This window comes from Macrosteles quadrilineatus, unplaced genomic scaffold (genome assembly GCF_028750875.1).
Source record: "Macrosteles quadrilineatus isolate MER2022 unplaced genomic scaffold, UCM_ALF_1.0 Scaffold_7__1_contigs__length_78375512, whole genome shotgun sequence".
In the NCBI taxonomy this organism is placed as follows: Eukaryota; Metazoa; Arthropoda; class Insecta; order Hemiptera; family Cicadellidae; genus Macrosteles; species Macrosteles quadrilineatus.
Window position 1 is genome coordinate 35,393,354 of NW_026542600.1, and position 13,813 is coordinate 35,407,166.

The 13,813-nt window shown below is 31.8% G+C and overlaps 1 protein-coding gene across 1 annotated transcript in view; it reads left to right on the forward strand.

The window, feature by feature from the left end:
* The window catches only part of LOC128997988 (uncharacterized protein DDB_G0283697-like), a 78,152-nt gene that overhangs the window by 16,104 nt on the left and 48,235 nt on the right, over positions 1-13,813 (forward strand). Inside the window, exon 2 of the mRNA XM_054423882.1 lies at positions 6,527-6,582. The gene's annotated coding sequence lies outside the window, so the exon portion shown is untranslated. The remainder of the gene's footprint in view (positions 1-6,526; positions 6,583-13,813) is intronic.

The window sequence follows — 13,813 nt, forward strand, 5'->3', positions numbered from 1 at the left end:
TGCAGGGCTAACTGGAATCGTCAAGTATACGTTATAACCGCACGGTCACATGGAATACCTACACAAGTAATGTAATCTGGAGATATGACATTGTTTTCCAATGCCATTAAGATTTGTCTGTCTAATCAGGCAAATATCTTAATCTTCAACCTGATAAGACTAAATACGATTGAAGATAAATGTAAGGATGTTATACAAAACCACAACTTCTACCTACATTTTTATGATATTATCCTAATTAATGATCGTTTTACTCGCCTAGTGTATAGTTGTTATCCTTGGCTCAAACCTATAGAGCCAGAAATGTTCAAAGTACCTAGTCAAAATAGTTTTTATGACTAATGCATAGGTTTGCTAGCACTTCTCATCCGGAGCAGTTTAGTCTAAGAAGGAGTCGTATTCAATTTTCTTGTGCGTAATAATTGATTTAAAAAATATGTTATGTAGTGCGGTAGATCAATTATGTTTAGCGTTCTCTTAGTATTAAACTGAAAGTTTATCGCATTCACACAGAGAAAACGATTTCAACCACGATTTGAAAAACATTTACTGTACTATGCAACAGTATGACTATACATTTGAACATGTATTTTAGTTTAATAATACTGTATACCTATTAGAGCTTAGTTAGTTAATCTTAGTTCTTTATTATACTATTTATTTAGTACCAAGACATTTATCATAAACATTTATTTAATACAATTTACATTTAATATATATAAAGAGGGAAAATTAAGTCCATGGCTGTATCCATTTCAAGGTTAAATTTAACAACAATTTGTGATGTAATACGTTGTGAATTCTGTTTGTTAGTAAAGAGGATACTCCATCAAGACTCCTAATCGATTGTGTAGTAATTTGTTTTAGATGAGTGTCACCAATGAATCTTGTGACAAAACTGCCTTGGATGATACCATAATTGATAACCTTAGTTGAAACGGTAACACTTGAAGTCTTGTCAGGAATAGGTGAATCCAAATATTCAGAAGCACGTGGTTCTAGGAATATTAATAACCGATTGAACATTACAAACATTTATCTTATTATAATATATAAATATAAGTATGGATTACCGTGATTACATTGATGTCAACATGTCTTACTGAAGCTCAGCCCATCTAAGCCTGCTTCTTCTGCTGCTATTCTTGGGTAACCTTATAAACGACAAGTCATTTGATGACCTTGAACGGGGAAAGTCATTCGTTCACTCAATCAATAGGAAGTTCTATTTAATATAAAAAATAATATGGCATTTGCCTTACAGTTAACATTTCTTTAAATCACGGGAGTGATCTATCTACTTGCACTAACTAATACAATGTGTTAAATCCATAAATCCATGTGTTAAATGTAAATAGTTTCAGCATTTATACTATAAATAAATTTATAAGCTACAGGCCTAAACAACAAATTATTATTTTTAATGTATGAATATTCATACATATTATACATATTAGTATATGAATACTTTAATATGTAAACAACACGAATACCTTAAGAGTCACGGTAAAAATAAATTATGAAGTTCAGTAAAAAGTACCGGGGGACCGAGCCTTGCTCGATGGCGATTAATTCTGTTAGTAAAATAATACATAACGTACACATTTCATAAATTACAAAAATTGTTTTTATTACAAACCTTGGACATTTAATCACCGAAATAAAACACTGCAATGTAAAAATATTCGATAGGGTGAAATCGAGATAAACGCACTTGAACAGTTAAAGTGCTGTTTGTACACATTTCTCACCACTAGTCTTTGGAAACCGTAGTTATAAAATAAACACATTCATATTATTTTCGAAACGGTTGTATAAGCTGAAATAATAGTTGTTAATGGAGCAGAAAGGTAATTTTAATGTATACATAATGCATTTTTTATCTAGCAATTATAGTGTGTTGCCAACCCAGCTGACGGTCTGACAAGACCAAGTTGGAAAATTGCGAGTCTGTTGTGTGAGACATGGACCTTTCTATAATATGGAAATGTTGTAAAACTTGTAAAAAACGTGTAAATAAAGCATTGTTTTATTTCATTTCATTTGTTTCGAAACGGTACAATTAAATTTTCATCGTGTAACCCAAGTCCTTATATCACATCGGTATGTTTGGTGACAACCATTTTTCGGTCTTCAGCTGTTACTTTTAATGTAATGAAGCTATTGCTCTCTCGCTGGGGTTTTAGTCCAGTCAAGGAATGAGGTGTAGAGTGCGTGAGCAGGTAACTAAGCGATTCCTTCAGAAACTTGTTCAGGGGGCTTAGGGTGTTAACATACCAAAAGTCCTGACTCCTAGGTGGTGAGCCAGGGAGTGGAGGGGGGGAAAAGGGGGGGAGAAAGGTACGCATTTTGGGTTTTTTGATTATATCTCGAAAACTATCAACTTTTTGTAGACTATAGTAAATTATAAAATTGAAGAAGATTAAATTTTCTACAAGAAAAGTATATAATGTGTTTATTTTGGTTCAACAGATTACGAGTTATAACTTATTTAATTGATATCTTATAAAAATACGCCTTCCATAAGAAATACATGTAAATTAGTATGCGAAATGGGGCGAATCCTATCCGCCCAAAGGAAATATAAATGATATTCTGGAAATCTTGACAAAATTTCCAGTAATTTGACACTTTAATCATTAAAATTGATCCAAAATTAAGGCGAGGGCGAGGTAACAAAATGTCGAGTTTTGGTGTTTTTTTATTGGAAATATAAAAAAAAAACTTAAACCATCCCATTTTTAAACGCTCACCCTCGCTTTAATTTTTGACAAAATTTCATGATTAAAGTGTCAATTTACTGGAAATTTTGTCAAGATTTCCAGAATATCAGTTATATTTCCTTTGGGCGGATAGGATTCGCCCCATTTCGCATACTAATTTACATGTATTTCTTATGGAAGGCGTATTTTAATAAGATATCAATTAAATAAGTTATAACTCGTAATCTGTTGAACCAAAATTAACACATTATATACTTTTCTTGTAGAAAATTTAATCTTCTTCAATTTTATAATTTACTATAGTATACAAAAAGTTGATAGTTTTCGAGATATAATCAAAAAACCCAAAATGCGTACCTTTTTCCCCCCCTTTTCCCCCCCTCCACCCCCTGGCTCACCACCTAGGAGTCAGGACTTTTGGTATGTTAACACCCTAAGCCCCCTGAACAAGTTTATGAAGGAATCGCTTAGTTACCTGCTCACGCACTCTACACCTACTTTTGGATCATTCATTGACTGGACTATTTGGCATAATAGTTTTATTCCAATTGAAATTCCCTTACACAATCAATTGACTTTGAATATGTTTTATAGCCATACAAATTTTCAAACCATAGTGGTAATTTAGCAAAACCACCATCAATAGGTTAAAACCTTTTTATGAAAAATTGCAATGCTAATTTATTGGAGATAATCCCGTTAAAATAAGAATATTTATGTAAAGCAGCGTAATTAGTTTTCTTTGTACTAAATTAAATCTTTCTTAAAGTAAAATTTATATTTCTTACTTCCTAAAAGACCTTTTTAATGTCATAACTAACAGTTATAACATTAAAGATAAGTGCAAGTGTTTAAGGAAATTTACATAAAATGGGGTTACTAACCTGTTGTCAATCAATCCTATATTTTGTCGTGATGACTAAAACAACGATCAGGTTAGTAACCTCATTTTATGTCAATTAATCAATCCTGGAGGCAAATATGTATAAATTAAGGGAATTCTTTCAGGAGTATTCCTGTATAAAAACATCATCATTACGGATCGGTTGAAGACAAGTTAAGGTTAGATCTGTCCGGTTTAAGTAAAAAGCGTATTTTGTTTACTATTCGATTCTTGTTATCTAACGAACTTTAAACTAATTCAACTGAATACAGCAGTCTTTATATAAACAATAATACTTATCCCTTGGTATTATGAAAAAGAGTACATAAGAAATAGTAAAATCCAACCTTAAAAAGAGAATCTCAGTCAGTGCACTCAAACGTCAGTTACGAAACACGAACAGTATAAATAAGATGCCTACTTCGACTTGAGTTACAGTCAATGGCAAAACCACGTGTTAATAGCTATATTCACATGCACATTGTTTAACAGTAAGTTGATTTAAACAGCTGTTTAATGTTTGTTTAGATTCTAATTTAGTATAAGAAAAATATTAATTCATTATTGAGAATAAATTAAAAAATTTCGTTTGGTCTCTTTATGCATCAATTAGAACTCGCCGAAAGGTTGTTTTTTTTTTTTACTTGGCGAGGCCAAGCTGTTGTAATTTCTTCAATAAAATATATTTGAATTTAAATCTTTGAATTTGAATATTATTTATTTAACTGTTACCTGAAGGTTCCTAAAAATGTGTCTAGTACTTTGAAATTACGTTTTTTTGTGGGGAAGGCCGAGTAAAATAATCCGTATTTAAACATAAATGTTTTTCCCAATGACGCGTAATCTTCTTGGTAATATTTGCCAAGAAATTATAATTAAGTGTTTCCCCTTTGTACATTATTTTGTAATTTGATAGCAAACTATGTGGATGATTTGTTATAAACATGCGCTACAATTAGTTTTTTACGTTTTCCATATCCTTTTGTAAAACCAAAATGGAAGGCCAGTGTTCAAATTTTTAATTTTCTAATGAGTACCTGTATACCAATGGTATATACAATTGTATATGAGTTTTCCTGAGGTAGTAGCTTTTGCTAATCAAGTTTTTAGTCAGACAAGTCCCTAATTCAAAAATTAAGGCAAAACTCTTCCGTTGATTGTTTAGATATATTTTAAAAACAGATATAGTTCGTATGGAGTATGGGAAATAAAAAATAAATTAACAGCTATTATAATAAAAGGTGGTTACAATTACCTGATTGGAAATACTAACTGATCTTAAAAAGCCACAAGATTGGTTTGAGATTTGACAAACGATTTTTGTTTGGAAAGTAAGAAGTGATGACAGTTGTTTGTTAGGTTTGATGACATATTATGCACCGCCTGAGCAAATATGTCACGTAACTTTGGCCACTTTCACCCCCAAATACAAAAAGGGCTGCAATAACACCTCCAGTAATGTCCAGCAGGTCTGCAACTAATATAGAATATTCTCAGGAGAGAAAGCTTTTGTATCTGCAATACATACAGGGTGGTAAAAAAGTCCCTGGACAGTTAAATATTTAAAAAAATAATGCAGATAGAGCTACAATACTTGGTACAAAGTTACAGGGCATAAAACTTTATTTTAACACATATTCAGTGATCCAATAACTCTTCAGGGGGACGGCCCACAAGGAGTCGGAAGAAAATCTTAAACGGAAGCATAGGTCAATATGCACATCAAATTAAAGGTCTTTTTTAGTAGAATACAATGCCACAAACCGCACTTCAAAAGGTTGACCCTGCACAAAATGACAGTTGTTCAAAGATTCATTTAATTTACATAGCTATTATACGCTTTATCCTCAGGGGGCACAGCCCTAGGAATCGGAAGAAAATTGTTAACGTAAGCATAGGTCGATATGCACATCAAATTAAAGGTCTTCACTAGTAGATTACGATGCCGTAAATTCAAGCTCAAAAGAATGCCTGAGTAAAAAATGGCAGTCGTTCAAAGATTCGAAATGGCGGATTCAAGAAATCTTTGAACATCTGCCATTTTGCGCAGGATCAACCTTTTGAAGTGCGGTTTGCGGCATTGTATTCTACTAAAGAAGACCTTTAATTTGATGTGCATATTGACCTATGATTCCATTTAAGATTTTCTTCCGACTCCTTGTGGGCCGTCCCCCTGAAGAGTTATTGGATCACTGAATATGTGTTAAAATATAATTTTATGCCCTGTAACTTTGTACCAAGTATTGTAGCTCTATCTGCATTATTTCTTTTAATATTTAACTGTCCAGGGACTTTTTTACCACCCTGTATATTGCAATAAAATACTAATATCAGATTTTTATAGTTCTGAAAATCTTAACCGAATCTTATGGCGCTCACCGAAAACGCTCACTAAAAATGTTACGTGTATCCATATGGTACATAAAGTAATGATATTTAAGTCTTTAGCCACGACAACTCCTATTAAAATAATTATTTTGATTATGCAATTTATTAAAAAGTAATGACTAGTTAAAAAAATTGTTATTTAGTTAAATCGAAACCTATGTTTCGTAACCCAAAAAACTTGGAGTGTATTCGTCAGCTTGACAAAAAAGTCGTGCAATGCATTATTGTTATCTGTCCATTAGTTATGTGGGTGTTGTTTTGTGTTGGTTAGCGTAAATAGTTGCAAGGTTTTAGAAGTATGTATCACTTCCCAACCACTTATTGAAATTAGACAAGTTTAAAACATAAAACTACATATTTTTGCTATTAATTCGACTTTCTGATGAAACAAATTAGGAAACACATAAACATAAGATAGTATAAATGTATTCAAGATATTAGAAAAAACCTACTTTTAAAAGTATATCATTTGTGTTTGTATTAACGATTGTGAGTTGGAAATCTATATTTACCATGTTCTTTTTATTTTCAGAGGCCACAATTTGTATTGATACGGATTCCTACTGACTTGACACCTTAGTTTTTAAGGTAAGACATAACATTTTTCTAATATATTACTTTGCTAAACAATTTTAACTTCAAGTAATTATAACCTGTATATTATCATAAACACCATAGTTATGATTGAACTAGTTTTAAAGTAGGACTTGTCCTTACATACCATCTCGTATTTATATTATTTTTTTCAGTTGTATAATTTGCAACTAAAAGAGGTTGAGCACGACACTCATTAAAATGACAATGAAATTATACATAGTGGTATACCCCTACAATTTGATTTTGGATATTTTTAAATTACGATGATCAGAAAAAGTATGAAACCTCTGTCTGCTTACCAAATGCTATGGTTGTTATCGTTAAACTAAATAAAACACATTGTCTATGATAACTTTTTCACAAATTTCCTTACCTTTACATGTAGGAATGGACACGTGTCCATTTAATACGATCTGTATACATGTCGGTAAAGGATATTTTAATAATATATACATTTGCGTTTGCGGAAGGTAGTGTTAGTTGTCCATAACATCAGTGAAATTGGCGTTATATCATTTTTAACTTTATCATTTACTTAAATGCTTATCATGATACTATTTCTATTAACACTCAAAATTGAATAATATTTCACCCGTCAAGTTGTAGCATTTTCTAAAGCCAAATAATTAGACACAGAATGCATAATAACCTCTACTGCAGATTAAGTTATGTTAGATATATTGTAGTATATGATTATATGCATAAGTCATTAGCACAACTAGACATGAACAAGTTAAGTGTAAAATAAAATTACACAAGTCAAAATTGTTCTCTTGTATAGAGGTGAACAGAAAACCCAAAGGTTGTCTCTCATGAAGATGCACAAAACATAACGTTCCCAAAAATAAACGGCAACAGAAAACAGAATGAAAGCAGAGCACAGAGTTCTGCATGTTATTCTCCCGCATGTTTCTTAAAAGAAACTCTTCACGGACCAGCCAACATGCCAATTAGTTATTGTTGATAGACTTTATTGTCTGTGCGTAGTTTCATTAAAATAGATTTCTCTTCTCGGGTCTGAGCTAACCCTTATAACCGTTCTTCGGCAAATTCAGTCTCATTGTGATCTTAGTACAACCAGTTCATCATAAGTTTCACTTGTAGATGAATTCAGAGCGTGCTGGTATCAATCAAACGTTATTTTATAAGTTATGGGTAAAGACACTTGCAATTTCAATATGAAAAATCATTACATGATGTTCAATTGGATGATATTCATGGACATAGAGAGGCATGGAATGTCTTATTTAAGTAACTTTGTCCTTGAAGAAAACTAAATAAACAATGATGGAATCGATTTAAGTTAATTCCTAAAAAAAAAACAATGTTAAGCAATCTGAAACAATCTATCTTACAATCTGAATCCGATTAACTGCAATATGCAGAATGTATGCAGAATATATTTATAACTATAATTGATTTTGACTGCAAGTACTCATTGCAATTATTCAATGTCCGGAAAATAAGTTAATGGTTTGTCCGGCAAGGAAGACCCGTGATACATTATTTGCCCGGGTCTTCCTTTTATTAAAAGTTCTCAAGTGCACACAATTTTATTCCGGATCGTTCATATGACATTGTAATATTTTAACACATATTTTTAGTTTGTCTAAATGCAACTGTTTTCTTTAATCGTATTTAAATATGCATTCCAACAATCCTAAATTAGAAAAATCGAGATTTGTCCCATATTGTTTAATACTTTTATTCAAGTGTGAATCAATAAAACATCAGAGTGAATAATAAAACAGAACATATGTGTTTGAATAAATAGCCAATTTCTATTGTAGACCCAGCTGAAATCACAATATAGAAACTCTTTATTATGAATATTGTAGAACTGTCTAATTATATATTTGGACATTCATTGTCAAAACACATTAGTGACTCGCAAGTTTAAAAATAAAAACAATTGACGTTTTTTAAATGACTACTTTAATTATGAAGTAAGTACTTGTTTCATGAGTCATAATTTCATACTGATATTATGAAATTATGAATTTAAACCAACTGTAATATAACTTTAAAAATACTTTAACTATCTATCTAAATGGCTTTGAATAATCGTGATATCTGTAAATATAGACGTGTAAGTATGTATGTAAGTGAACTTGGACCAGGTATTCGAGATATTATTACACGTCTTGCAAAATAGGAAACTGATTTGTTTTTTGAATCTATAAGAATGAAAAAGGAAGCCTACAGAGTATTGTATGAGAGAGAAAAACTAAGCTTTATTTCCGATTTCTCTTGACAACTTGGCTACTTGACTTCATTGCTAGTTTGTCGTATATATTTTTACTATTACTACATAAATACTTGGCCGATTTGCCACCTAGATTATTGACTATACGGGTACTTGGCTTATTTTCTAGTTATGTAATTGACTAAATCAATTCCCATTATTATTTTGCCTCCTAAAACATTGGTTACTTGGTTATTTTCTACTTCGCTATTTTCTACTTAGATGGATAACTAACAACCAAAATCATTGGGTATTTGGATGAATGGCTAGTGTCCTGATTAGTTTATTGGCTATTGGGATACTTGGCCTATGTCATACCTATTGACAACTTGAATACTTAAAGGAATAAAAAAATAAAAAAGGAGGAATTTGTTAGAACAAACCACTGACTGCATTATTTCTGACTGCTCCTTGACAACTTGGCTACTTGGGGTTGCGTAATTGGACCCCAATGGACCCCTCTGGGCAGTGACGTCACGATGGCGTCTCTTTTCTCGACCTATTCTGATTGTACAGATCGGAATCTTACCCTCCAAAATTTGGATATTGGTATACACTAGTGGTTTTAATAAATATTAATATAACAGTAGTGGTGAACCCACAAAGATACCTCACTTTCGGCGTTTTAGAGGCACTTTTAGGGCACTTTTTATAGGGGAAAAATGAGAAAAAAATGGAAGAGCTTTTTTTGGCCACTTTTTTTAAAGACCCAGCTCTCGACCTATACACCCCTATATAAATTTTCTACTTTTGTTAATACTAAAAATCACGTCTGGAATATGGCTCATTTTTTGGCCACTTTTTTAAAGACCTGGATCTCGTCCAATACAAGCCTATATAAATGTTCAAACTCTATTAAAATTTCAAATCCACATCCATTCCCATGTATATTTTCAAAATCATGTGAGGTTTGTGCGTGAACTCGGGCATGCTCCCGGCTTATGACGTGCTCCCTTGGACATCCTTAGTGGAAATCCATGAGTTCTGGCTACTTGGGAACCCAAGCCATTTGACATACAACGAATCACCTTTTTTCCTAATTATCTTCTCTACCAAATACATGTCCTTATATTTGGTCTTTAACAACTCCTCTGTATAGAAGCCTCCCCTGATTATATTGCCATTTTCATCTTTCAAGATATAAGTCACAGGCTTTGTATTCTTAACTTCTGCTATTGTAAATAGTTCCCCTGTCCAATTTGGAGTATAACCTTTACTAAAAACATGTTTATACTTGGAAATCCTTACGCTATCACCTACCTTATATCTTGGCTTTTTAACTTGCTCTACTTTAGAAGTCAACCTCTCATGTACATATTTACTATTCTTAACATTTACTTGGTTAGGCTTCATTCCTATAGATCTATGCACTTTATTATTATATTTTCGAATTAACTTTGGAAGTAAATCCAACCATTTATAACTCCCCTGAGCACTAAATTCCCTATATAACCAATTCTTTAAAGTTCTCTGAAACCTCTCCACAATTGCAGCCTTAGTTGTAGAAAATGTGTGATAGTGATTAATATTTAATTTTTTCATTAGTTTGCTAAAATATTGATTAAAAAATTCTTTTCCATTGTCAGATTGAATGTTTTTAACCCCCTTTGGTAGAATGGTTTTAATGGCTTCTGTAACCACTAACCCTGTCTTATTCTTTAGTGGAGCAGCATAAGCTTTTTTAGAAAATGTATCTATTAAAGTTAAAATATATTTATTGCCAGAATTTTCTCTAGCATAGTTTTGCATATCAATTAAATCTATTTGTACGGTTTCATTTATACTTAATACTTTGAAAGACCTTCTAATGAAATTCTTTCTTGCAGGTTTATGAAGTTCGTATGCAATTTCATTCATTTTTTATAACATCATCCTTTCCTGTAACTCTAAATACATCACCATTAGCCCCAATCAATAGATTATCTTCCATTCTTTTAAATACATAGTTTTCTGGTATATATGGTCTATTATCTATATACTTAAATCCACTCAAAGATGTGGGGTCAGCAACTAATAAATCAGGATTATATTCCATCAAATTAAATTTTTTTTCTCCATATACAAATTTTGATCCATCATAATGCATAGATTGTGACATTAGACAAATATCATCCAAATGTTCCCCCTCTGGTAGATTTCTTATGAATTGTTTTTTGGCATCCCAACATTTTTCTTTTTTATCAAAAGTTATAGTCTGTTCTTTTATAACACAGTCAGTGTCATCAATGGCAGGTTTAACACGTACTAACCTTTTACTATTAAAACTCCAATAGCCTGCTTCCATTTTTGGAACTTGTGAAACATTCACAGCATCTTTACTATCTGTACCTTCCATCAAATTACTAATTTTCTGTTTCTTCGCATTCCAAACACCATTCTCTGATTCTAAAAATTCATAATTATTATTGTCTTGTACAAATTTACCATCTTCTTTTCGTATTAAAGTCTGTTGTAAAGTGGGCACATCATCTAAACTTTCACCCTTTTCCACATTAGTAATTTTCCGTTTCTTAGCATTCCAAATACCATTCTCTGATTCTAAAAATTCATAATTATTATTGTCTTGTACAAATTTACCAGCTGTTCGTATTAAAGTCTGTTGTAAAGTGGGCACATCATCTAAACTTTCACCCTTTTCCACATTAGTAATTTTCTGTTTTTTAGCATTCCAATTTTTATTCTTGGATTCTAAAAACTCATATTTAGTTTTACCTTGTAAGAAGACATCACCTTTTCTAGTTAATGTCTGTCCCAAAGTTGATACATCATCTACAAACTCCCCATCTTTAACATTACCAAGTTTACGGTTTAAACCATTCCAACTATCGTCTTGTAAATTTAAAGTAGGTTCACTACTAGCCCTGGGTTCTGCAGGCTTATTATATGGATTATATAAACGATAAAATTTATCTATAAACATATTTTTATTTAATAAATAATTCCACTTTCTCTCAATTCCTCAATAATGGAATCTATTTCATTATCCACTCCTGAGTTACCGGCTTGGCGACTTAGCCAAAGAAGTCTTAACCTATCTACAAGCTCATTAGGATCATCCCAATAAATATAGTCTATTTTCTTACCAGTCACTTGTCTCAAACCTTCACCAACAGATTTAAAAAGAGGTTTAATTATATTAAGATATTTAGTATGTCTATTACTTGAAATTGGTGCACCATCTTTGTAACTCTTTAAATGTCCATTTGTAGCTTCCAAAATTTCTTTATAATTTTGCAAATCAGCCGGAGTATAATCCTCAGGTTCTTTTAAAGTTAACAATTGCCACAAACCTTTTGTCCCCTTGTAGGTTTTATTTGCAATTGTAACATCATCATTGGCAATATCAACTTCCTTATTTCCAATAAAAAATTTATTTGCTTCTCGTCTAATACCATATGTAGTGTCTGTCATACTACTTTTACTGAGGTAATTTCCTAAATAGTCTGATGCTAAAAGACCAAAATCTAATTTCTGTGGAGTAGATTGTTGTAATGGTTGTAATCTTGGTATTATTGGTATTCTAGATGGAGTCATTGGGAGAATCTCCTTTCGAGGCCTCTCTGTTTTGGCGATTTTTTTTAATTCTTGTAATGGCTCTATTAAAGGTTGGAATGTTTGGAACCTCTCTTCAGCCTCTAGAAACTTGCCACGTTTTAAAGCTCTATATTTCTCTCGTATTTGATTTGCAGAGTCAACCAATTCTTGTTGAATGTTTTTCATCTTTTATTTACATTTTATTTATCTCATTTGACAAAGGATTGTACTCAAACACTTTATCATGTATTATCAAACAATATGCAGATGTATTTGCTGGCACATTTTCTGCAGTTTCAATCTCTAATTTAATATCAACAATTCCTTCCTTCACTGTTTCGTTCTGTCTAGAACAGTCTATTACAATTAGTGGATATTTCTTCATAAACTCAGCCCTACTAATCATAGGATCTGGGATAGTATTATAGTAAGTCTCTCTAAACCTCATAAACATCTCATAAGCTTTAGAGACATCTCCATTTTCAAAGTCGAGATTTAAATCACTATAAGGATAATATTCAGAGTTTAGAAATACTTTGAGATTTTTTAACTTACAGTGATCAAATTCATCAGTTCTTTTTCGTGCACTATTATCCCTAGCTGTTTGGAAACCAAATATAATATACCTAGGCTTCTCCAAACTTGAAGATGTCTTTACTGACCATGTATGTCTTGTAGTATTGGGATATGATGGAAGTTCATGCAACTCTAAGCTTCTAAATGCAATTTGCAAATTTTATTTTGCAGTAACATCTTTTGTAATTGTAACTTCTCCCCATCTGATGGTATTACATGTGGCATCACCCATTGAATTGAGTTAAGTGTAATTTTAGGAATCATATCAGCAGTACCACTGGCTGGAGCACTAGTGGTTGTTAATATACAATTCAAATCATTTTTGGATCTTTTTAACACCAATTCTTGTTTGACATTTACTAATACCTTATTAAAATCCTCAAATACACCCATTAACAGTTCTAATGGCAAACAAGTACTAAACTTGCCACTTTTATGGAACTCTTTTAAATTCGTGTCAGAATCAAATGCCACATTTGACAATTTAGTAGTTTTATTGTAAGAGCTCAATATTTTCATAAGACTAGAAATTCCTGGGTTTCTTACAATGTCTATTTCTTTACCTGCGACTTCATATCTAATTTCATCAAATAAGAATGCAAATGCATTATTTATAAAATGACCTTTATCATGATTTTCAATTTCTCCCTTAATATACAGATAACTCCTACACGGGAGAGTTAGCAAATCTTGATTATTAATACATATTCGAATTTCATCGGAATTATTTATTGCCAAAGTGTTGTGGGGAACATAGGAGTGATTTGTAATTTTAACCACACTATCGTCGAATTGGGATTTCCCTGTAACGTCTAGAAAATCTTCCATTTTTATTAATAGAAAATTTTAACTTTAGTCCTATTGATC